Raw genomic sequence first — 26,323 nt, forward strand, 5'->3', positions numbered from 1 at the left:
GAGCTGTGTGACTGCAACACTACCTGCTGCACCACCGTGCCACCCACATCAGTTCCATCAACAGCTAAAATAAAACAATATTACCCACTTTTGGAGCAAGAATAGAACAATATCATCATCCCAGTTTATGCATTTCAACCTTTGGCAGTCTCTTCATTGTCTAAATTCCTCCAAAATTTTGCTCTTCTGCCGTGAGCATAGGGAGCATGCCTAGCATACAAGACTGAGACACTTGGTTTTTTAACCATTTACAGACATTGGGGCTTCATAAACACATTAGATCGGTTTTGAGCATGCAAACAGACTGGAGGAAATATATCCTTTAATTTTTTTTAAAAAATTGTTTATAATCATGAATGTTGCTTTTAGGCATCTTCATACCATCTTAATGAATTTAAAACTGACTAAGAAAAGAAAAAAACGAAAACTAAAAAATGTAAAATGTAAAAAAGAAGCTCGTTTCATGTTAATACAAATTGATTTGTGCGATTTGTGCTGTTCACACAGCCACACAAAGCCCACATCTGTGTCACATATGAAGAAACACTTTTACTAGCTGTGTGAACAGCTGAGTGATATCATTGTTGTCACTGAAACTGATTTATAAACTCTGTGATTGGACCACAATGAAGAAAAGGAATAGCGTAAAAATTAGGCAGTGTCTGGAATGTCACAAATGCTGTCTACTAAGGCAGTGTTTTGAATGAGGATATGGCCAAGTCATGTCTGAAATAAATGGTTGTATCCATTTTTGAAAGCAGCATACATGTATCCTTTGCTGCAGTACTATTTCCATGAGCTAGCACAGTCAGCAGCACTCATCGGAAGAAAATGGCTAAAGCCTGGAGCAGGAATGTGGTGGATCCAGCAAATCTTTGGTCCAGACCTAGACCAGAGTCCACCAGCTGAGCACCACTGATACTTTGGATGTAAGCATATGCTACATGTTATAAATGTATTTAGGTTATTAATGAATTAACAGTAGTGAAGTAGTCATTTTACTGCTTAGTGTTGGATAATGTTGGAAAGTGATAAATAAATAAGACATAAATTGTATTCAGACCATGTTTGAGTGCAGTGTATTTGGTGGTTTGTATTTCAATATCTGTGTATTACAGCATTTTCATGGTGGACTCTTTATCTATTGCAGCTCACTCTTATATTTGCAGTTATCTAATGCAGTCTTCTCAGTGTAGAATTCACTTTATACTGATTTATGAATTATGTAAGAGTTTCCTATTCCACATTGACAAATCTTTTTCCTTTTTTCCCCTCTACAAATCTAGGTCTGTATTAATACTGTCTGGACTGTCACTCTCCAGAGAGACAACGCAACCTTCAGCACTTTCCTTTCATCTTCTCTCTCTCTCCCAGTTCTTGAAAAAAAATAATAAAGTGGAGCACCCTGTGCATATTTTAATTAATTGAAGAGCTTTTCTAATTTCCAGAGAGCACAATATTTTGCATGCTGGCTTGGATACCAAAAATCTTGATGCAGAGCTGCTAACTCTTTCTTTTAAAAATGGCAAGTATGCAGAATATGAATGATATGAGCCAAAACCTCAGCCAAATGAGTAGAGGATTCTCTAATAAGTATTTTTCTGAGGTGTTATTATTATGGTTTTGATTAAGTGTGAACACTCTCACTGTTATAATTTCAAGCTCTGACATTATCTTAGGTTATTTGAGTGCATTTTTCACAGGAATAAATATATCAAGTATTACTATATAGTATGTCTATCAAATATAAGGTGTACAAATATTTTTTAAAAATCTTTTGTGTAACATAAAAATTCAATCATTCTCCTGCTCATTTGTCATTTTATGGAAACTGTTGTGAAGTACTAAAAATTACAACAAAAAAAAGTCTTAAAAAAGTATTAGTATAAAGTATTAAAACCGCTAAGTTCATGAGGACCAACACAGATATCACCTTTTTAAGATTGTCTAAACCAAAACTCACACGTACTTGAAGATACAATATTATCTTCAGGAACAGAACATATCGATGCACTTGATTTTTTCCTTCATGGAACTCATAACAAATGCAGTGATAAATAAATTCTTCTCACATGACATTTTCAAGCTACTTTTAGGTTATTTTTTGCAGTATAAAATTACTACTGACATAAATACTATAAAAATTACAATAACATGACAAAAAAGAGAATCTTGAAGTTTTGAATTATAGTTATACACTTCACAAAAATGCTGAAATGTATTGAATATCAGGGGTGGCACGGTGGTGAAGCAGGTAGTGTCGCAGTCACACAGCTCCAGGGACCTGGAGGTTGTGGGTTCGATTCCTGCTCTGAGTGACTGTCTGTGAGGAGTTTGGTGTGTTCTCCCGGTGTCCACGTGGGTTTCCTCCGGGTGCTCCAGTTTCCTCCCACAGTCCAAAAACACACGATGGTAGGTGGATTGTTGACTCAGAATTGTCTGTGAGTGAATGTGTGTGTGAACTGGCGCCCCCTCCAGGGTGTAATCCCGCCTTGCGCCCAATGATTCCAGGTAGGCTCTGGACCCATCGGGACCCTGAACTGGATACGTGATTTCAGATAATGAATGAATGTATTGAATATCTAATAAATACTAAACCTACTGAAACCTTCCCATCTACGCATCATCACTGTACACACTTAAAAATGATGGTCCTACAAGGCTTTTTTAGTAAAGAAAATGGTTCTACACAGAACCCTAAACTCTCAAAGAACTTTTTGCATGAATAAAGTATATAGGGGTTCTCCAGACTGATGAAGAATGGGCTGTAAATGGTTATATATAGGACCTTTATATGGCACTTTATATTCTACATGGCACCAAAAACGGTTCCTCTAGTGAAACAATCTTGACCTCATAACAATAGAAGGACCCTCTTTTGTGGCACGTTGAACCCTTTTCTGAAAGGTCCTATACAGAACCACCTACAGCACATTCTTCATCAGTCTGAAGAAACCCTTCATGATCAAAGTGATGATGCAAAGTGTTCTTTAAGGTTCATGGTTCTGTAAAGAACCATTTTCTTTATCTATTCTGGACATAGAAGTTCAATCATGCACATGCATCTTGTGTAACTTCCAAAGAAAAGCAAAGAATTAAAGCCACACATGAGCCTCAAACCTCCATGCCTAATTCTCTAATTCCAAACATAGGCCAGAGAGGTCTGTGCACTGAATTCTAGAGCAGTGAAGCAGCTTTTTGCAGAGCTCCATCCAGTACCTTTGGGAAGGCACAGAGATTTCAAGTCTGTCGACTAGACTACAAGACATCTGAGAAAATGAGAACAGAGTGTAGCACAGTGTATAGCAGAGACAGAAAAAGTAGTCTGTGTGAAAGTCTGTGTGTGTGTGTGTGTGTGTGCCTGCAAGGCCTCATTAAACTTGATGCAGGTCCGTCATTGGGAATGGAGATGAGAGGCGCTGACAGCTTCCATTCACTGATCTATAAAGGGCAGGGTTCAGCGTATCTTTACATTCTTTATCAACTACCCTGGTCCAGAGGGAGTGAGTAGTCCAGCAGGGGAGAGAGAAGGGCTGAGGGTCAGAGCCGAGTCCAGCTCCTCGCATGGACCTTAGAAAATACAATAATAGCAAAGTCAATACCATCCGAGTGCCGTCGCTCAATAGCATGACACTCTGCTAGTTTCTGTTATTAAAAGATGAAGCTCCACTGGCCTCAAGGATATTAATCCATAAACTGATTGTCTCCCTGAACCAATCAAGCTTTTTTTCCCTACATATGTCACTAATTTGAGATAGCTAGAAGGGCATATCTCCCTACAGCAGCCTCCATCAATCTGAATCAGTTACATACAAGTCAAAAAGTCACTTCTCTATTATCCAGAACATCAATGGTACCTTTCAGTGAGTAAAGACAAGTTCCATGACTTCCATGATAAGCTCTGACCTTCTAGAACAGAACTGGCACTTGGGGAACTGCTTGAATTTTTTGACGTCATCAACTTTAAATCTCTATGCAAAACATCCAGCAGCCCTGACAGTGATGGATGAGGACTGGAAGGGTTTAATAATACGTAGGCACTTCATGCTTTTACTGCGCACATAATCAGCCAGGTCTGCTGGACCCTCGAGACCACCCGCCCTATTCTTTTTGGAATTTATTTTAACTCACCATTGTCATCCATCAAACCGTCCATGCATCGATGCTGACTGTAATCAAATAACTCGATTATCTGATTAGTCATTACATCATCTGTTTCCCTAATGGACACAAGTTACATCTCTCTCTCTCTTTCTATATACAGTACCAGTCAAATGTTTGGACAACCCCACTCAGGGAGGGTTTCTTTTGTTTTGGGCCATTTTCCACATATTGTGAATGTACAGTACCAGTCAAAATTTGGACATCTCATTCAATGTTTTTTCTTAGTTTTTTATTATTTTCTACATAGTAAATGAATATGAAAGACATTAAAACTATGAAGGAACACTTATGGAATTATGTAGTAAGCAAAAAAGTGGTAAATAAACTAGAATAAGTTTTATATTTTAGATTCTTCAAAGTAACCAATTTTTGCATTGATGAAAGCTTTGCACACTCTTGGTGTTCTCTCAATCAGCTTCATGAGGTCGTCACCTGGAATGGGTTTCACTTAATAGATGTGGTCTCGCCAAGAGTTAAATTGTAGATCTGCTTGCATTCTTAATGTGTTTGAGACCATAGCCAGAGGTAGCGCTGGTACACAGTTCTATACATTGAATAGCCCTATTCAACCAATGACTAATGAGAAAATGTGTCCAAACTTTTGACTGGTGCTGTATATTTTCATCTCTCTTAGTTTATTTCTTCTTACTCTGTCATACTCTCTTTTCTTCCTTCTCTCTCTTTTTCTATCATTTTCATTTCACTTTTATTTTCATTTTTTCCCTTGTTCAGTTTAATTTTCACTTTCTCTTTGTTCCACTTCACCTCATTATTTGACTCTCTCTCTCTCTCTCTCTCTCTCTCTCTCTCTCTCTCTCTCTCTCTCTCTCTCTCTCTCTTCAGACAACCCGCATACCAGCCTCCTCCTACGTATCTCAATGTCCTCTTCATTCTGTTCTATCTGCTGGAGCAAAGGCTTCTTCATCTCTGATCAAATATTGACTTAGCTTCATCTCTATGGAGTTCTAGGCCCTGTTTTGTAGATTTTGTAGATTCAGAAAAGAAGAAGAAAAAAACAGCAAACAGTTATTAAAAAGCTACTTGAGTCTTGACCCAAGCAATACACGAATGTGGATCACATATGGTCGGCCCAGCTGGGTACCAGAAAGTTTTGTTCATGCTTTAAAGGTTGGCCCCCATGGGGCCAACCAGGGTCAGTGGTGGAACCTGGGTGGGTTAAACATAAGGTCCTTCTGTGCAGCCCGTTTGACAACACAAAACCTCTTTAAATAAAGACAACCAAGTATAGACCCATGTGGATCCCACATGTAGAGAGAAACTGGGCTGCCCAATAACAGCAGCCCACCTGGGTCCCACTGCTCAGAGCCCATGCCTATACTAAGCCTGTCAAATGTATGTTTAACCAGTGTGACCCCACGGAATGTCTTGGCTGGATGGTATCTCATAGGGCTGCAATGAAACGATATTAACTTAACATTAATTAATTTGTTCATTCATTCATTTTCTGTAACTGTTTCATTCTCATCAGCGTTGAGGTAGTTCTGGAGTCTACCTAGAATCACTGGGCACAAGGCAGGAGCATATGCTGAACTGGGCACTAGTCCATCACAGGGCTCCAGACGTGCTGCTCCCCTGAACTGGATAAGTGATCACACAATGAATGAAGGAGTGAAAGAATGAATAAACAAACAAATGACTGAACAAATATTTACAAAATAACTTATCGTGCAGAGTCATACACCTGTGTAATAATTACCCTGGGGGTGTAGTAACACTCTTCCATCGCTGATGGAAATGATGCCTCTGTTTATTTATCACAGATAATTCATGAAGGTCACTGTGTCCAGTCAGATGGGAATGATTGTGAGAGTTAGCATTGCCAGGTGTCACCCATCAGACCACTCCGCTCTCCCAAGGCCTTGTTAATCACAGCTAGTGGAAAGAAAAAATAACATCTCCAGGCAGATAATTCTAGTCATCTGACCATATTTATCATCTGAACTCTCCATAGCAAGGTTTTTTCCACCATCAGGCAGACAGCCTTCAGGAAAGGTCTTTTTTGACAAGATGTAGGGTCTGGTGTGTGCTGGAGCCTGTCACTAACAAGGCCTGAGTGCAGACGAATGTGTTCCCAATAGAGGGAAAGAGTTGCTAGTGAATTATGGCTGGACTCACAACTTCACTCACATTTCAAAGTCAGGAACCAATGTAAAGGCGTAACACTAATGAAAACATCTTTCTGTAGGTAAGGCCTTCTCTGGGCATTACTGGCAAAACACATTTGAGTCCACTACTGGCACAGTTTCCCCTCCACAAACTCTGCTGACAGGTAATGTACCACTTTTGACCTCATCTTTCAGGTGCAGGATATGTGTGTATCCAAACACAACTACACACAAACTCACACTAATGCAGTGCGAACTTGGGCCTGTAAAAGCAGGAGTGGTCAAGCTCAAAATTCTCCAAACAGAGGAAGAAAGCAAAAGTAAAGGGAAGGTAAGGAGAGAAGGACGGGGCTGAAGAAGGAAGAAGGATGTTGCTGTTGGCTCAAGGAAAGGTACAGAAGCAATTCAGATGGTGGGAGGAGGGAGGGGACATGGAGGGGTACAGACTTCATAGATCGGCCTCAGAAACCACAGCAGAATGCGTTTCTTGCCAAATCAAACTCTAAAGTGCCCCCTAATGTGTTTGACATGTTCATAACTAGGTAATAATCCTGTAGTTAAGAGGTAACCCTAAGAGATACAATTTGTTATACTGTTCAAATATAAGTATGTAACTCCATAGTTAGTCAGCAGCATTTCCATTGCATTGGCATTTTCTATTGAACAGTTGGAGTGAGTGTTTGTTTCTATGTAAAGACGTGACAAAAATGTGCAAAACTATACACACAACTTTTATATAATTCCAATCAAAATAAATGTAATCACAGACACTCGCTACAGTTCAGGATCTACGTGTAGCTGTGGACCACATCACTTAGAGATTGAATGTTTGATACTTGACAATATCCAAGGCCAGGAGTCTGCCTCATTCTTTCTGGTGGGTAAAATAGCCCTCTTTCTCCTCTCATTATTAAGCACACTGTAAGCTAACACATATGTTGGTCATCTTTTAGCGAAAGAAACATACAGTACTGTGCAAAAGTTTTTGGCACCAGAGATTATGAGATTTAAAAAGCTATTTATCTGAGCAGTAAGTATTTATTTACTGATAAACAACAAATAAACAACAAATAAGTCCCACCATTAGAATAAAACCAAATATCATTATTCCAGTAAGTGTGATACTCTGTGTGTGAATGTGTTGGTTTAACTTTTTCCAAATCTCTCCTTGTGGCAGTCCGTATTATTTAGGGTATCATCCAATACCTAAATAATGATATAAATAATGATTTTTAATTATGTGTACTGTTGATTAAACAAATTAATGCAATCAAGGAGAATCTGAACAAAACATTGTTCTTCAAACTCATTCATTACTTTATAGAAAAAAAACTATCTTATATTTCTTATTTGTTTACATATATTTTTTGTATTTACTGTGATTATATATAACTTAATACAAGCACCACGCTTACTGTGAAGGCATTAGTTTAAATATATATAATTATCTTAGGTGCCTAAGACTTCTGTACAGAATTATTTGAAGTGAGGTAGTAAGTACAAATGCTCACTACATTTCACTGTAAGGTCTGTTAAGATTCTCTTAGTTCCTCACACTTTTTCAATACCTGGAACCTATTATATATTTCAGTGTATTGAAACTTGCCAACATGTTACTCAAACTAATTGTCTAGTATTATTTTTATTCTCCTGTATACTGTCTGCTGACGTGAATGAGGTGAGTATTCACAACTCTACCTGTTGACTTATACTGTACCATGAGCACAGTAGTTTTTGGCTGGAGAATATGTGTATGGCTGTGTCCATGTGAAGGTGGGCTAAAATGACAGGATATGTGGTCAGACGACAAAAAAAAAACTGCAAGGTAATGTTTATAAAAATAGCAGTGACCTACAGGTTCCTTTCAATGGCCTCCTTCTAACCCTGCGTCTATTACTGTGCTCTGATATAGCTGTAGTGGAGTGAAGACTTTGTGAATGAGAGGCAGTGTTCTAAGGGCCAGGAGGGGTGTGTCCTGGTCTAATGGCCAGCTCCTCCACCCTCAGCTCATGTTAAAGAAACTCCAGGGGTTTGTTTAAGTCGTGGCCTTGTGTTTCGACGCTCTGGCCCTGACCACATGTTTGGGAAAAGCTCCAGTTCCTGCAGTGTCTGTTGAAGCGGTCAGGAAAGCGGCAGTGTTATGAGAAGCTTTCAGCAGATGGCAGGCTCCTGTTTTAGTGCTTTAACTCTTACAGCTCCATTAGGTAGCTAACAACCCTTCTGCCAAAAGCCAGTTGTTTGTCATAATCGGATCTGGTTTATATGGTTCTCGAGATTTTAGCAGGAAAAGAGCACTGACTAGTTTCTCTGCAACTTGAGTCTAACTTTGAATAGTCAAAGCAAAACTAGTCTACACTGACTCATTAAAATCACACACATTTCCCCTGGTTTCCAGCATGCTCAGCACTTACATGGACAAACCAATGAAATCCTGAGTTTCACTTTAGTGATGTTATTGCTTTGGATCTATTTGCTATTGGGAGTGGCACAGTAGTTTATTCAAGTTTTAAAAAAAGCTACTCTTGATGAATACTCCCCAGCAAATTGCAGCAGAAGATAGATTTTAGAGACCCTCATTGGCCTATTTAAAAGCACCCTAGAGAGTTATGCAGATATATATACACATTAAAGCATCACTAGGTAAGATTTGGTATTTTTGTTCCTAGGGTTACAGTTACAGAGTATTTTAAAGCTCTGCCCTGAAATCTAGGAAGTGAGGGAGTGGTTTCCTACCCACATCCAAATGCTACATAGTGCAGTTTCTGCAGTGCTGAGTACAAAGTAGGAATGACAGGGGCTCTAAACACCCTATTACAAGTCAGTGAAGCATCACTATGATTTTTAAGCTGTGATTTTAAGGGAAAACTAGTGTTGATTTAATACCTAAGAAAATAGTATCCTCCTAAGACACTTTTGTGTTTGACTGGTTTCTTAAAACACAATGATTGTGAATTCTGTGTCCTAATACTGTTCCTATGTGAAGTTAGAAATCTGTGTTCATCCCACAAGCTATATGCACATCCAAACCGAAAACTTCAGATTGTATTTACCATTGTGTTCATTGTGTACAATTTAGATTATATTTCTATTAAACTGCCAATTTCTTTGGCGTTATTTACTGTTTATATTAATAATACATGTTGCATAAGCTGATCTCAAGCCAACATTTATATTTACAATTTTTTAAATGTTCCCACTATAGTGTAGAGGGTACTTAGGAAATGTCAGAAAGTGAAATCACACATTTCCTCTTTGCTAGTACACTAGGAAAAGCTGAGGTCACACTCTCTGGCTTTCAGAGAGCTTTCCTTTGGGGGAAATTTAGCCTATGAGGCCGATGAAGGACATCTTTTAAAAGTGCACTAATTAAATAACAAGGGGAAAAGGCCATGAAGGAATGGAACACTAAACATGGGCAGAGTAAGACAAACAGTGAGGAGCAGGAGGGAAATTTACTCTGAATAAGCTCACGTGAGCACTGGAAAAGCCCAGCTCTGCGGTGGAAATGTACAACATAAGGCTTCACTCCCTTTTTCACTGTTTAACATCGACTGAGGTCAGACAAACCAAAAATCATGGCAGATATGAAATATATACAAATGAAAGAAAGAGCAGAGCTGTGTGTTTTTGATCAGAAGTGAGTTTCAGTGTGTACCGAAGGATAAATGGCATTGCATCCGACTAAACCCTCCAAAATACTCTACAAATCATAGATACATTGACTGATTTATCCATTATATTGCACTGATGCCAGTTCATTATCTTTCTCTAAGTGTGGGGAACACTGAAGGCTCATCTAGGCCTTTAGGGTAAGTCTAATGAGTCCTCAGAACTAAAATTTACATTTCTGTCATATTTAGTTTTAGCAAAATATGTTTTCATTTAAATCTTTCAAATACTTATAAAAGAAATGTTATTATTATTTCATTGTTACGTTTTGTAGTCCAGTCAAAGATGCAGTCAAGTTTGTATCATACTGGTTAGTTAAGTTTTCAGGAGCTAAAAAGAAGGCCATAGACATTTAGAATATCCAACAATAACGTAACCGCAAAAATCAAGCTGTTTTTTTAACTGCAGTGTGTATGATATATTTAGTAGGGGAAAAAAGTGTTTATATTACTCCAATTCCTAGATACACTGCAATATAACCAAGATTTAGTAACGTACAACATGTTAATGCACATCTCAAGCTTTAAACATGTTTAATGTCTTTTGCAATCTTCACAAAAGTGCATCTTCTTTAGCTTAGCGCTAACATAATATTAATTAGCATTGTCTTAGTGGGTTATATTTATTTATCCATTTTTTTTAAAGCTCATGTCCTGAACTGAAGCAGGGAAATTGTCAGCTTGGCACTGGTCTTTGTGCAGTCTTTTAGTTTTAGGCTGAATTCAAAACTGTAGAACAATTTGTGCTTTAGTTACAGCACATGACTAATTTACATAAGTATTTTCAGCACATTTTCAGGTATTAACCATTAAATTATATGTGGGTTAAGTGAGAGATGTTTGAGGTCTGTCTATTTCATTAACCTGGAATGATGTCTGTGTTGGAAGACCCCTGTTTAGCTTTGTGACAGTTAAACAGTCAGTTTTTGATTACGTAAAGACAATTAGCTGAGACTCAATGTATTTACCTACAGTGAACACTTGATCTTCTGAAGTGATTCCACATTACGGAATGATTCTGAAAGTTCACTTTGAAAGTGGTATTTCATTACACTGGATTAGAACACCTGCTGAATGAGTACATCTAAATATATAAATATATACAGCAGACAAGACACAAAGTGACTGTGTGTGACTACTATAACACTGTTTTTTCAAACTAATGGTGTACCCCACCCCAACCAGCAAGACTGCCACTCCCTGCATACACTAATTATAGCTGTACACTCACACAGAGAGAGAGAGACCTCTATAATGTTAGTACTCCCTGAGGATTAGGAGGAAAATAAAGAGAGACAACTGTGCATGAAAAAATAGAAGGAGAGAGAGAGAGTTAGAGAGAGAGAGAGAGAGAGAGAGAGAGAGAGAGAGAGTAACAGAGAGAGAGGCTTGCAGACAGACAGAGAGAAAGTACACAGAGACAAAAAGCTTCAGTGTGTGGAGGTGGATATGTCACTGGCTGCACATCTTTAGACAGATCCAGTGTGTGCCTCAGGCCTACAGAGAGAGAGAGAGAGAGGGAGAGAGAGAAAGAGAGAGAGAGAGAGAGAGAGAGAGAGAGAGAGAGAGAGAGAGAGAGAGAGAGAGAGAGAGAGAGAGAGTGTGTGAAAGAGTGTATAGATGAGTGCAGAGTGGCTGTACTGACTGGAGCCAGAGCCCATTGAGGAGCTCAGCTGACCCTCACACATTCAGCCTGACCAGCACTGCTGGCCTTATCACATGCCCGGGTCATGGCAACACCTGATACCAGCACAATAACCTCTCAGTGCTGCCTAGACTGGACCTGCCTTTGCGTGTGGGAGAGACTGTGAGTCGCTCTCAGTGGAAGTGTGAACTGAAACAGGGAGCTTTTAAAGGTGGTATTAGCAGTTAGCGCTCAGGCATATAATGGCATGGAAATAAGCCAGAACATTCTGTGATGCCAGGTCATAATGCAGTTAAAAGAAAAAAAAAGAAAAGAAAAGAAAAGAAAGAATTCTACCTTTAATCCTTTACATGATCGAACACTTAACCATAACCAAGTCTCACCAGTCTCTAACCTGTTTGATTGTGAGCAGAAATGTAGCTCTCATTTTTAACCAGAGTGCAGGTAATGAGCACTGTGGGATCTGTGCTAAAATAAGTGAAACAGCTGTCTAACTGTTGGCTCTATAATCGGGAGATGGCCTGGCTCTCTGGGCGAATGGGACGGCCTTCCAGCGCCCCTGATTACTTACCTGATTCTAGCCGGTGCAGTTAGACCTAGGCAGCCTGTGGTTGGCTTCACATGTCTTGGAGGAAGCAAGACCTAGTCTTGACCCTGTGGCAGTGTTGTATGTTATTCTGGGAGTCCTAGCTAATGGGTGGAATTGGTGATGGTTAAATAGAGGAGAAAATTTGGTAATAAATAAATAAAGGCTGTGTTTTGAGAACTACAAATTGTTTAAATCTAAATTCAGACTATTTCCTCATTTCACTAACCACTGCTGCATTTTTACATTCATAAATAAGAATTTGTTTACAAACCATTGAGAACATAATAATATAAATGATCATTTTGCTGTGCAAGACATTTCTTGCAGCAATAACATTGTCTTAGGCCTCAGCAGGCACAGCAGTACAAAACAACACATATTCAACACTGAAAACAAAACAAAAAACAGCAACATATTAATCCTGTACATCTTTTGGTTCACTTTTGGTTAATGTATTAGGTATAGAAACAAGCATTTGTCTTAAAGGTTCTTAGGTTTCTGCGTATACCATATATGTCCATATTGGACAAATATCTAGGGACTAATTTGTGTTCAAATATGTGTGTGTTTTTGCATATTATGCAAATTAGCGCAAAATCTATGTGGATGGAGATTATAGGTTCCTGAGGCTTTTCTGTAGGGTCTGACCTGAGGAATCAGGGGGAAAAAGAATTTTGTTTCTACATCACATGGGGTAGAAGATACAAACTTGACACTTTGCGCTTTGCTACAGGCCACCATAAGGCAAATCAGTGTCATTTTTGTTGCCCACCGAGATGCACGCAAACTACTACTCTCCAAGTGTGGTGTCTGTATGAGCTACCATCTCTTTTAAAAAAACGAATTTTACAGGAGAAAAAGAATAATAATAAGAAGAGGACACTCTTCTTCTTCACGCTGCATGCTTGAACTCTAAGAAGTTTTGTTCACGATCTCTAACATCAGATTTACCATCTTGATAAACCAAAACTGTTGGGTCCGGAGCCGACCCAGAATCACTGGGCACAAGGCAGGAATACACTCTGGAGGGTCAGTCCTTCACAAGGTGACACACACACACACACATCTACAGACACTTTTGAGTCACCAATCCACCTACCAACGTGTGTTTTTGGATTGTAAGAGGAAACTGTAGCACCCGGAGGAAACCCACACAGAGACGGGGAGAACACACCAAACTCCTCAGAGACAGTTACCCAGAGCAGGACCTGAACCCACCACCTCCAGGCAAAGGTGTAGATTTGCTCTTGACATTGGTGGGGACCTATGAATCTACAACCACCCGCTCCCCCACCCCTACTGCGCCACTACCTGCTGCTCCACAATGCTGCATTAAATACTTCTAGCGTACCTATATGTTTTAGGTTATTGTCATTTTTACTGGTACACAAGGTTTACCATAAATTGAGAACTACACTGGTATAGTTTTGTTTATTAGGTAAAGAGTGGACTGTAATGCCCAACTGTATGCCTTTATTTACCCAGGCTAAAGGGTTGTACACCTGCATGTCCTGAAGAGACTGAAGACACTCCAGTGATGATTTAGGGCTAGCTAAACTGTCAACATTAGGTTACTGATGGCCACTTTAATCACTGAGCTACTGAAGTTCTGCTTAAGTGACTTCAAAGTAACTGTTTACATATTTGGAGCAGTTTTTATAAGTCCAAGTCTTTGCTTTGGTGTCACTCAGCTAATTCCACTGGCGAGAAGCTGCTAGCTGAAGGGAGTGTGTTATGGGAAGTGCTTCGTGCTGGAAGTGTTCTGATTCATGTGGTGCACAAAGAGAATAAACAGTGTGGGCTGAATTACAGTACACTTCCATGTCAGAGAGATGTTTACAGTAGCCTAATGTGATCTCCTCAGGCAATGACCATCCTGCCAAGACACACACACACAGCGGTCAAGTCCACACAATGTAACTTCATCAATACACACGCAAATCAGCTCGTGGTCATTTAACATTTAAGCTCTAAATACACAGACTTACACAGTGCAGCCTGCATTAGTTGTATTGTAGTGAAAATATGAAATGGACAATCACACACCAAATGCAGACACACACACACACACACATACACACAGTGAAGTACAGGCCTCTGATCATTAATCACCTGAAAATGTCTCCACTTCTATTTTCCACTGCCGTGAGAAGCAGCTCCAGACTCCTGGAGAGGCTCAAACTATTTTCCCCTCTGTGCTCTTCCAACTTTCCTTCTGCACCCCCCAACACACACACACACACACACACACACACACACTTCTCATTCACTCTTCAGTCTGTTCAGCTCTCATTCAGCTCCAGCTGGCACAGTGCAGACTGCCCTCTTCATCCCAGCTCACATTCACACGCACACACACATACACACCCATACACACCCACCACAGACCCTTTTTTTTTTTGCAGTATGCTGTGAGGTCAAAACCTTATATCTCCTATATTGTAACAGCATACTGGAGTTAATGGAATATGATTTCTGTCCAAATAATTTTGGACTGCTTCTTTTCATCCATTCATTTGGCATTTTGGCAAGTTCTGATAAAAATGTCCAAGAAACACAAAATTAAATACCAGGTCCTGAAAGCGATTAACCACACACCCGCACACACAAAATGTGATTGCCAACACATGGTAAGTGGTGTTGACTTTAAGGTGTGCAGGATAATAAACACAATTGTCTATTGTCGGGAAATGAGTGTATGACTTGTTTATTGTAAGTTGTGATAATTAGTTTCATCATTATCTCAGGAACACTGGTCACTGGGGTGGGGTGGTGGGGGGTTCACTACAAATAACAGCAGCTGAGATCTCCCTGAAAAGAAAAAAGCAGAACTAAAATGAGAAGCAGAAGTGTTATGCTAGAATCATGTTGTATGGTATTTCTTACGATTGACAGCTTGAATGCTTTTGCAGTGACATACATTGGCACCCCACAGACGATGATGGAGAGTGTGTAGTCAAACAAAGGCACATGGGCCATATTAGCTCTGTCACTCACTCTGTTGCTTTTATCCTAGTTGTTGACATCAGTCTGGGAATTAAACCCTCAGGTCACTTACACAGAGGTCAGTACGAGAGGTCATGGTTGTTAATAAAGTGGCAGATGTTGTTTTGTGTTTTAGTTGCCCTGCTGTGCCTTAAACCCAAATCTAAACCTCAAACTAACACTAATATCCTGGTCGTAATCTTTAACCATAACACTGGTATACAGTAAGTCCAATTCAGCTTGTATTATCTCCAGTGAGAAGCATGAGACAAAATGGAATTTTCTAGAACTAAATCTTAGCTTAAGCTCACCACAATGAAGCCAAGCATCATGTAGAAGGTTATGAAGCACTGCACTGGGTTGTGGAGCAGAGGAACTGAATTTTCTATAGTGATAGAGGACTGTTTAGTACCTTTGGGATGAACCAGAATGGTGTTTGTTTTCCAGGACTAATCATTCAACATCAGTATCTGACCTTTCTAATTCTGCTGTGGATGAATGCCATCAAATCCTTGCAAACATGATCCAAGATTTTGTCTGAGGTTTTCCCATAAAAGTACAATGTGTTAATGCAGAAAAAAGGACAAACTACCTATTAACAGTAGAAAGTGAAAGTTCTTTTTTTTTAGATTTAAATTAATGGGAAATATAAACACAATATGAAGTACTTTTTCAGAAAACACATTTTTTACCTTGTGTCGGTCCACTTTAAGCTTTCTCATTTGCTACTCATTTTTCACTGAAGTATCAACAGCACTGTTTTCTCATTGCAAAGACATGAACCAACACTGCTTTGTCAGTTTCTAAGCAAATGTCAGTAATGGATCACGAGGAGGGGCTAGACCTCCGCACACGAGCCCCACACCTCCCTCTCTGTTCTTCTTTCTCTCTGTGTCCAGGTTGTGCAATGCACTGAAACTGCTGCCAAGCAGAAAAACCTTTCTCCATTGGTCTGTGTGTGTCTGAGAGGGAGAGAGAGAGAGAGAGAGAGAGAGAGAGAGAGAGAGAGGAGAAAGCCGGTGAGCCAGAGACAGCCAGAACCCCATCATTTCACTGGCATGCCATTGGCTGCGTGGCGAGCAGCAGGTGTCCTATCAGAGTAAGTGAGCTGTGTGTTTAGTAAGGATTAGGCGAGCGGGGCCAGGGATGTTCCCAGGGAAGATCCACTCCAATCCGGGCCAGTGGATTAGCTTTTTCCCTCTGCTCTGCCATATAGTGAACCAGGGCTCTGGACCCATTGGATTTCCTCACTTCCCCTATAGGGTCAGGAGGCCTGGGCTGGGAGCAACCTTTTCCTTATATCCCTGCTTATCGTCCACAGGGTTGTACTGAAAGTATTAACGTCATTAGGGACATTAGGATGTGACAGGCGGGTGTGAGGCACTAGAGCTGGGTTACTGGGTTCAACAGAAGGAGGTGATGAAGAACAGCAAGCCACAGAGGGACAGAAGGTACAGAGATGGTTTGGGTATAAGGCTAAAGCAATTACAGATGTTACAGGTGGGAATGGAATAAAGTTCCAGAGTCTAATGATATTTGTGTTTTCCATAGGTCAGTTTACTTAGAAAACTATGAAATAAACTGAGATGTTCTGGAGCAGCTGAATATGAGCCAGTCAGGTTACCATCCCCAATGACAGTATAAAGACCCTGGGAACTGGGCTGTAGAGCAGTGGAACTGTGTTCTCTGGCCTGATAGAACACTGTCCAAAGTGTTTTATTTTTGGATTGACTTCTGCCTTCGAGCACCTTTTTTGATCCAGAAATAATCATTATCTGACTCAGTCTCATGGCTGAATACAATCAAATCATTACAGAAATATTGCAGCATCTAGGGAAAAAATCTCTCACTTCAAGTGCAGAAGCTATTACTGTGGGAAAGGTAGAAAAATTACATCCTATTAATATCATTAATATCAGAAAAAATGGTTGAGCAGATGTTCATAAACGTTTGCTCACGAAGTGTACATATTCATAATATAATTCAGTGTAACGTTAACCCATCTTCTCTTTGACATAACACTTGTCAGGTGTTATTCCTTGTAATAACATTGTAACAACTGCCTAATGCTAAAATCAAGCTAAATTTACATATGAACTGCATATGTCATACTCTCATTACATCATATGACATACAAAGTCATGACACAACCTTGTGTGAAAAAATATAACATCACTGGACATAGGTGTTATTGTCAACTTGACATAGTAGCCATGTCCACTGGACATAAACTGACATTTATTTAGGTCTATTCCAGTTATCACAAAGAACTTCTGGAGGTGCCATGAAGCCTTTTGAGCACAGTGAAGTGTTATCATATTAAAACAAAATAATTCAGACGGCTTTAGATGCAATCTCCTCGTTTCTCCTTTTGATTGGGTCATTACAGACTTAGTGACAAATTCTGTTTACCTCTGTCAACTTTCAGAGAATCCTGACTCAGAGGTGAGATAAACTAATCCACCTGTAAATTCCACAGACCCTCACACTCGCCACCTCTCTGTAGTTGTACCCAAGTTGAAGAGGTTCTCTGACCCACCTCATGCCTCTCAATCCCTCTCTCTGCCTGCCAGACAACACTCTCTCTCTCTCTCTCACACACACACACACACACACACACACACACACACACCAGAGCCGCCAACCAATCACATGCCTCAGGCTGCCCAAGCCTCAGCCAATCAGCTCCTCGTTGCTAGGTTGGAGCAACTTCTATATCCTGTCCACGGGTTTCTGTACATCATAGCCCTCATCTTAAAGCGAGGGAGAAAAAGACAGAGAGAGAGAGAGAGAGAGAGAGAGAGAGAGAGAGAGAGAGAGAGAGAGAGAGAGAGAGAGAGAAGAGGGAATTTAAAGTGCGTCACAAACAAAACCCTTGAAAAACGGCGTTCCAATCAAACCAAAGTAAACAAATTTTGGCCAAAAATGCCCTTAAGCACTAATTTTTCAAACATAGTGCTCATCTGGTCAGTTTCAGAGTGAGTAGAGGACACTGAGTGGACTCCGTTCAGCGCTGGACAGAAGTTGCCATGCCAGAGCTGTCTGCCCACCCCACCGACAGAGGAGGGAGAGGACGGTGGCCATGAAAGACACACACAGACACACACACAGCCCAGAACACACTCATACACAAAATAAATGGTTACTCTGTCTGATTAACTATGTGCTCTTTCATATTCATTCAATATATGGCCAAAAGTTTGTAACCCAATGTTTCTTTTTTAGATCAATGGTATTATAGAGACTTTGTCTCCCTATTCCTTGCAGCAAGAGCTTCTGCTCTCCTAGGAAGGCTTTACACAAAATATTTGTTAAAAAAATTGGTAAAATATTAGTAAAGTAAGGTCATAGAAGTAGAATTTTCTGGATCACAATGACTAATCCAACATATTTAAATTGCTTGGTACTCCACCCCTGCAGAGAACAGGGGTGGGTGGATGTGAGGGTGGGTGCTTTATACTTGTCAGTGTTTGACAGTGTTTAGCATGGTAACCTTAGGCTTCTGTGCTAGGTACAGAGCATCCCACACTAATGATATTGCTGGTTATTGTCCATTATATAGTGCTCATCAGGGTTTGTTGCTAAGTGTGAACACACCTTGAAAAACCTGCTCTGTACATATACAAAGATCTTCCCTTAGGCTAAAGAGATATTAAAACAACCAGCTGTTTTAAGAGGTCACATATGTGTTCTACATGTTCTACATGTTACTGACAGCTTCCACTAGAGGGCAGACAAAAGAACACTGACCATGAAGAACATCTGGATTTACATAATGTAAACATGATAACACTCTGAAAGATTAACCACTGGATAGTTCTAAGAACACGGTAGGAAAAGTAATGAGTGTGCCTCCTTCATAGGTGATATGTAAGGCCATGAAAGTTTTGACAATGGTGAGTATGTGTCTTTTTCTTCAAAACTGTCCTCATATTGTGAGTGCTTGTACTGCCCCAGCATTTTTGTGTACTGCACTTTATGTACACATAGCATTAATTTCTAAAGACAAGCATAACCAATGCACCAAGCAGATGCAGAATAAGCAAGGCAGCCATCATTGTGTACATGTGCATGTAATTAAAAGCAAGTTGAATGCTGGTTCCTGTTGAACTCCCTTTTGTATCAAAAGCCAGCTTGGGTAATCAGTCTTTTATTACATTAAATCACAAATAAATAGACCTGTGTGGTAACTGGGGTCAGGTAGGTAAAGTCCAGGAACAAAGCTCTTTAAATGGCTTACAACATCTGAGCTGATTCTGGTTGCTTGTTACTGATGGCCAACATCTGGGCTAAGTTGAAAATAGCTATAATTTGATAATTTTGCCAAACTATGCCTTTAGGAATAGATTCCTCCAAAAGTAACATTTTGTGTTGACATTAAATGCGTATTACACATTACTTACATAGTAGTTGCAGATTAATTGATAGCACTTATTGGATAATAAGCTTGGAGTTCAAGAGTGCAATGCATGTATAGGAGCTCCTGCCAGCACACCTTGCTCTAATAGTAGCTCTGAATGTGTCTGGACATAAATCATGATATTTGATTTGCATGCTGTTTCATAAGGGACTATTAAATATCTATATCATGTGGTAATCATAAAGCAAAGTACTAAACCTTCTTCATAAAGTAGTTCCATATGTCCTCCAGCAGAAAATACGGTTAGATGATCACAGATGGGGTTTTAGCTCATGCATGTTATCTCCATAAGTTCTTTGTTTAATGGCTTCACGTGTTCACCCATATTACGCTATAAAGCCTGGAAGTCTTGTTTACAGATGCACAGCCACAAACTATCTCTGACCACTGCAGTACTTCTCTATGAAATAACTTGAATTCCTGCTGAGCACAGTTGAAAGAAAGGCACTGGAGAAAAGGCAGAATCTTTGAAGGCTCCAGAGTGTTATACAGTGAAGCAACTACTTTTTAAAGCAGAGTGAAACATAAAGCCTGCCTCTAAGATGTGATCTCACAAAAAAAAGTCCCAGCTTTTTCTAATGAGCACTTATGAATCTGCAGTAGTGTAAACCTTTGGTGGGCTTTGCCATTGCACATAGGGGTCTCTATAGGAATCTGTTTTACAAGTGTCTGGTGCTCCAGCTTTTGCATCGTTAAACACACATTACTCTGTGTGAAAATGTATGTTAAACATTTACATTTGCTCCTAATACAGTGATCTGTACACTACACTATATTGTCATTATGTTGTGGACACATACTCACATCCAGCATTTGTGAGTTGAAGGGTAATAACAGGTATTTTCACATTTGCTACAGCTTTTTTCATATTGGAAGGCTGATTTCACTAAGGATTTGCTGGCATTCAGCCACATAATAGAGAGTTCAAATACTGATTCTGAATGATTAGTTCTGGATCACAAACATCACTTTAAATCACCACAAAGGTATTGCACCTTCACTCCACTGAACACAGTTCTAGTGCTCCACAGATCGATGCTAGAGGGGCTTTTTATCCGTCTGATGGACTCTTGGTATTGGGCATAGTGATCATACACTTAAGTGCAGCCATTTCGTGGCTTTCTTTTTCATGGGGATTATACCAAACTTTACTGAACTCTGTGTGAGAGCTGAATTTACTCATTGAGGGGTGTCCTCAAACTTTTGGGTATACAGTGCCTGACACTCCTTAATTGCACAACCTCAAGACTTTTCAATGTCAGAGCTGTTTGCCACATGCTGCAGGACTGGGAGGGTGAAGTGTGGGCTAATGTGATTCCTCTGTGACATGTGGCTCCAAAATAAGCCATCCCTCCCCACCCGGCAAGAGCATGACCGCACTCTTATGAGTTCTACATTAGCATTGCTGTGATGTTTTTAAAACTAAACCTCTGGTCCTGGCTGAAGGTCCTGCGAGGAGAAGGGGCTTGGGGGGTGGGGGGGTGGGGCAGTCTGGTAATTGAAGTGACTGGGACCCTGACACAGTTCTATGAGCATGATTTGCATGGCTTCCATCAACACTCTACACACAAAACTGACAGCTATTTATCCCAACTGGATCCAACTTGCTACATTATTTACAGCAATTAAATCAAAGGTTATGTTTCATAGCAATGCTATTCAGGGGTCTAATCTGTAGTATTGTGAAATAGACAGACCACTTTCTTTTTATTTATAGTATTTTGTATTATTTGGTCTTCAATTAAAACCCTTATAAACTCATCTATGTTCAAGTAAATAATAATAAAAATAATAATAAAATGCCTTTAAAGTTGCTTAGATATAGAAATATAGATATAAAAAGTCCCACTCAGCAAGTTCAATGAATTTGTTCCTGGAATAAGATATGTGATTTTATTTATTTATTTATTTATTTATTTATTTATTTATTAAATCACATGGTACACATCAGTTTGCCTTTACAGTTTGTGTTTTTACTTACTGTGACATCACTGACTGGGTGTGGCCAGAGGAGAAACACTTCTGCATGTTTGACCTTAAGAGCAGTGTGGCTGTGAACTTTGTTAAAAATACTTTTATGAAGCAAAGAAATAAAGGTTTGGTAACTTTGCGTTGAGAATCATAGCATTTACTGGTGAAAGTAAACATAATGAAATCTACAAATAATCATTTTAATTTTTTAGAATTTAAAGGAAAAAAATAAGCATTTTATTTAATGAACTACAATTACAGATTATTAAAGTCATTTTACAGTACACTGTAGAAATAATACTATTTTATGTAAAAAAAATGCCATATTGTCATAAAACATAAAATAACAGTTTGTAATTAATTTATATTCCATGCTTATACTTTTGCAGGAATATGTATGCAATTAATTATTTTTAAAACAATGTCGGTTTATGATGCCAGAAAACCTAGCTTCCTCAGATTGTTTGTTTAAAACTGTCTTTGGAACACTGCAGTTTGAAAGTGGAAATACTCAGCTGAGGCTTTAACTGCTGGTTTTGCTCATGCCACATTTTCCAGTGTATGAACCACATGACAATGACATGTTAACAAGGTCAAGTACTTAATATTCACTGATGTTCACAGTAATATTTAATTTCCATTCAAAACAGTCAAGTTCGGGGTATTCTTTTTTAGGGGCATTTCTTTGGAGACAAACAGAAAATTATCTTGCATGAGAGAAGTCTAAATAATAAAAGTCTAATTTGGTGTGTGGGTTTGAAAGGATGCGTCAGGCAGAACAGAGAGGATATATTTTTGACAGTGACAATACATTCCTTCTGGTCTGTAATAGTTTCAGAGATGAAAAGCTCTTCAGATACAAAACTAGCTTGTAACTCGTTCAGGAATTGCTCCAAAAGTGGTGCCATTTACTGCTTTACACTGCTGACCCATGACTGTGCAGCGATGCACAGCTCAAATCATATCATCAAGTTCGCTGATGACACTTTGGTGGGTCTCATCAGTAAGAACGACGAGTCAGCATACAGAGAGGAGGTGCAGCGGCTAACTGACTGGTGTGAAGTCAACAACCTGTCTCTGAACGTGGACAAAACCAAAGAGATGGTTGTACACTTCAGAAAAACAAGGGGTGAGCACTCACCGCTGAACATCGACAACTCTGCTGTGGAGATTGTCAGGAATACCAAATTCCTTGGTGTTCACCTAGCGGATGATCTCATCTGGTCCACTAACACCAGTAACATCAGAAAGAAAGCCCAACAACGCCTCTAATTTCTGCAAAGTCTGAAGAAGTTTCATCTCCCACCTCCTATCCTCACCACTTTTTACAGAGGAGTCATCGGGAGCATCATGACCAGCTGCATCACTGTCTGGTTTGGAAACTGCACTGTGGCAGATCACAAGTCCCTCCAGTGGATTGTGAGGACAGCTGAGAAGATTATCAGTGTGTCTCTTCCCTCCATCAGAGACATTTACACCACTCGCTGCACCCGCAAAGCACTCAGCATTGTGGGAGATCACACACACCCTTCACACACACTCTTCAACCTACTGCCGTCTGGAAAAGGTATCGAAGCATTTGAGCCCTCACATCCAGACTCCGTAACAGCTCCGTAACCCCCCCCACACACACACACCCAACTTCACAAAACACTGGTTTGTTGGACTGAAAATGATGCACGGAAAATGAGTGTACTGTTTACACATATCCTGTTTACATCATGGTTACATCCAGTTACCGTTTACAGCACAAATACACTTTAAATTGCAGTGTCCCCCCCCCTCACCTTAACAGTTCACTTTAATGTGTGTGAACTGTTTTATGTTTGCACTAGCTTTGCACTAGTTGCACTTTAATGTTGTGTATTGTTTTATGTAGCACCTTGGTCCTGGAGGAACGCTATTTCGTTTCACTGTGTATTGTAAACACTGTATACTGCTGAAATGACAATAAACTTCTTGAACTTGCTTTGCCTTAAAGACACTGAGTGTCCTTGCTCATGGCAGTAAATACAAAGCGTAATTATCATCTTGGTCAGTAATTGCATTGTATAATTAATTTTGTAGCTGACACAGTGAGGCTTGTAAAAAATTTGAAAACATGATATATCTTGGCGTATACAGTTTGGGAATCTTGCTAGGGAAGAAGCAACAGAAGCATCATTAAAGCAATACTGCACATATGCTCATTAGTAACATTGCTGTGAACAGATATGTGCTACTTTGTTGATAGTGATGTGCTCTAAGCTGCAGAAGAGTGCGGTAATAATTCTCCTGGACGATGCACTGTCCTGATGTGCTCTTTGATCCGGGTTCATGCTAAGGACATGAGAACTCCCCCAGAGGAAGGGCAGTTACCACAGGAGTACACCCTGGTGGTCTTGCCCTTTCTGCCATAGCCATTCTTGACAGAGATCCTCCTTCATTAGCGCTGTAACTCTTCACATTAACCGACTGTGGGTCAACTCAGCTGAAGGACCATTAAAAAATCATGAAAAGGTCTGTGAAGACAAATAACAAGGATACAGGCAGTGAGCCAAACTAACTCACAGACATTTGTCCATTCTTCCCTGTGTGGAGAGAGTGTAGCGGTGGGCTTTAGCTGATCCCTGTGTATGAGAGGCCGAGTGTGCTGGATAAAATGCAAGGGCACACTCGCGCGCCTTGTGATGATTTTTTCATGCCGCTGCCTCTGCCCAGCACTGGGCTCAGAAGCTGTAGCCTCCCGCCAGGCAGTGGAGCGGGGGTGCCTGGTTAAAAAGCATGCAGAGAGCCCAGGGGCCCCCCAGGACCAGACAGATAGCAGTCTGGGGCCGCGGTCAACTGGAGTTCAGCCCTTTGAAAAGTGCTGGCAGACTGTGAGCAAGCCAAGGATTGGACATCTTCCTGCCACATAGCAATGTATGAATTCAGCTCATTTCTGTCTCTTTCTCTCTTAAAAGGCAGAGTTAAGTAGAGGGCAGAATAAAAACTTCTCTCTACATCTGGCTAATGTATATGTCTGGCCCAACTCTGATCAGTCCCAAAGGGACATCTCTGAAGAAAAGAACAATATCCCACAAGACACGTGCAGTGTACATTCGCATTCAAAAGGGTGCAGTCGTGATCGAATCAAATGTTTTTTGGATTTTTGTAAGTGGAACATCTGTTAACTCACCCCCCCACAATGAAATTAAAATTCCCCCTATAATTGTGAGGAATTGTATCTCTCTGTTTTGTTTACCCCATATCTTTTAAGGCGGAACGGTATGTTTGTTTGTATGTGGTTTCAGTTACCACAGAAATTAATTTGTAACTTGAGTTGTTTTGTTTTGTAGCTAGCTCTTTCAGGAATGCAGTTAGCTGTCTCCCGAATTTGGAGCTATTTCCACTTTAAGTGATCAGAAACAGCAAAAATAAGTCTATATTACCTACTTACAGCGCAGTCACAATATCCTCACTTTGGTTCATGCATTTCTAAGTTTGGAGTTCTCTCCATTGGCTAAAAAATACTCCAAATGCCTATGCAATAAGCAGAGAGAGAGAGAGAGAGAGAGAGAGAGAGAGAGAGAGAGAGAGAGAGAGAAAGAAAGCCTTGCATATCATCTTTTAACTCATTTATAGATACTAGGGCTTTGTAAACACATCAGATTAGTTTTAAACATGCAAATAGACTAGAGAGCAGCAAATGGTGAGGAAACACCTGAATTTTATAAAAAGTGTTTATTGATTACAGTCGTGTACTACGCCTATAAGTGAGGTATTTTCATAATTTCAGGAGTTTCATAATTACAGTTTTAATAATCTATCAGTCATTTTCATGTCATGAAACAGACAATTTACAGAGATCCTACTAAATTTTGTATTAACAGATTTCTCTTCAAACGTATTGGGACAAAAGCATGAAATATTAAAGATGACATAAATTTTGCACAGGAAATATCTTATATTTATGCATAGCAAATAAAAGCATTAGTTTTTCCTATTATTATTATTATTTCAAGAAGCATGTCATTTGCCCATAGTGCACCTAAATTTTGTACATCTGTCTGTGGGGTTTTAGAACTTGTTGCAGAGAGGCAGGAGACAAAAAAGTAAGTTTCCACGCTATGCATCTTATATTGCCTCATCTCACCACTTTCTCGAAATCCTAAGGGTTTCACTGTAACACTCTTTAAGGTTACCACATAACCGTGAGCATAATGCTCTACAATATTTCAAACAGGTATTCTTTTGGGCAATTTTACTCATGGGTCTTAATTAGAAAAAGGATGGTATGTTGCTTGGGTCATCTGCATTGTTTATTGATCACGTCCCAATTAGTGTGTGAGTAAACAGCTTCATTTTTATTCATTTTTCATTTCAGCTAATGTAGTTATCTTAATCTTTACATAAAACCTATAAGGAATATGCTGTAGATATAAATATAGTGTTGAGGGTGGGATTATAAAAAGACCAATGTTATTATAGTATCCAGTCCCCCTGTTTCAGAAATTATAATTTGAAAATGTATATTTCAATTCAGTGTAAAACTCTGAAGACCTCAAAATACTCTGGGTTCAGGTTGAGTAATTGAGTACCAATCCTAATTCATCATCGTTTTGTCATGCAGCCACACTGTAGATAAAGTAACTTTAAAAACTGTGTAATTACACATTAACAATAAACATAACAATGTGCCACGTATAGTTAATATATGTACTCCTATATATCAGCTTTTGTTTAACTCATGTAGTGACATGTATTTATGCAGTAACTATCATAATATACACTCCA

Source organism: Hoplias malabaricus, chromosome 3 (genome assembly GCF_029633855.1).
Source record: "Hoplias malabaricus isolate fHopMal1 chromosome 3, fHopMal1.hap1, whole genome shotgun sequence".
In the NCBI taxonomy this organism is placed as follows: Eukaryota; Metazoa; Chordata; class Actinopteri; order Characiformes; family Erythrinidae; genus Hoplias; species Hoplias malabaricus.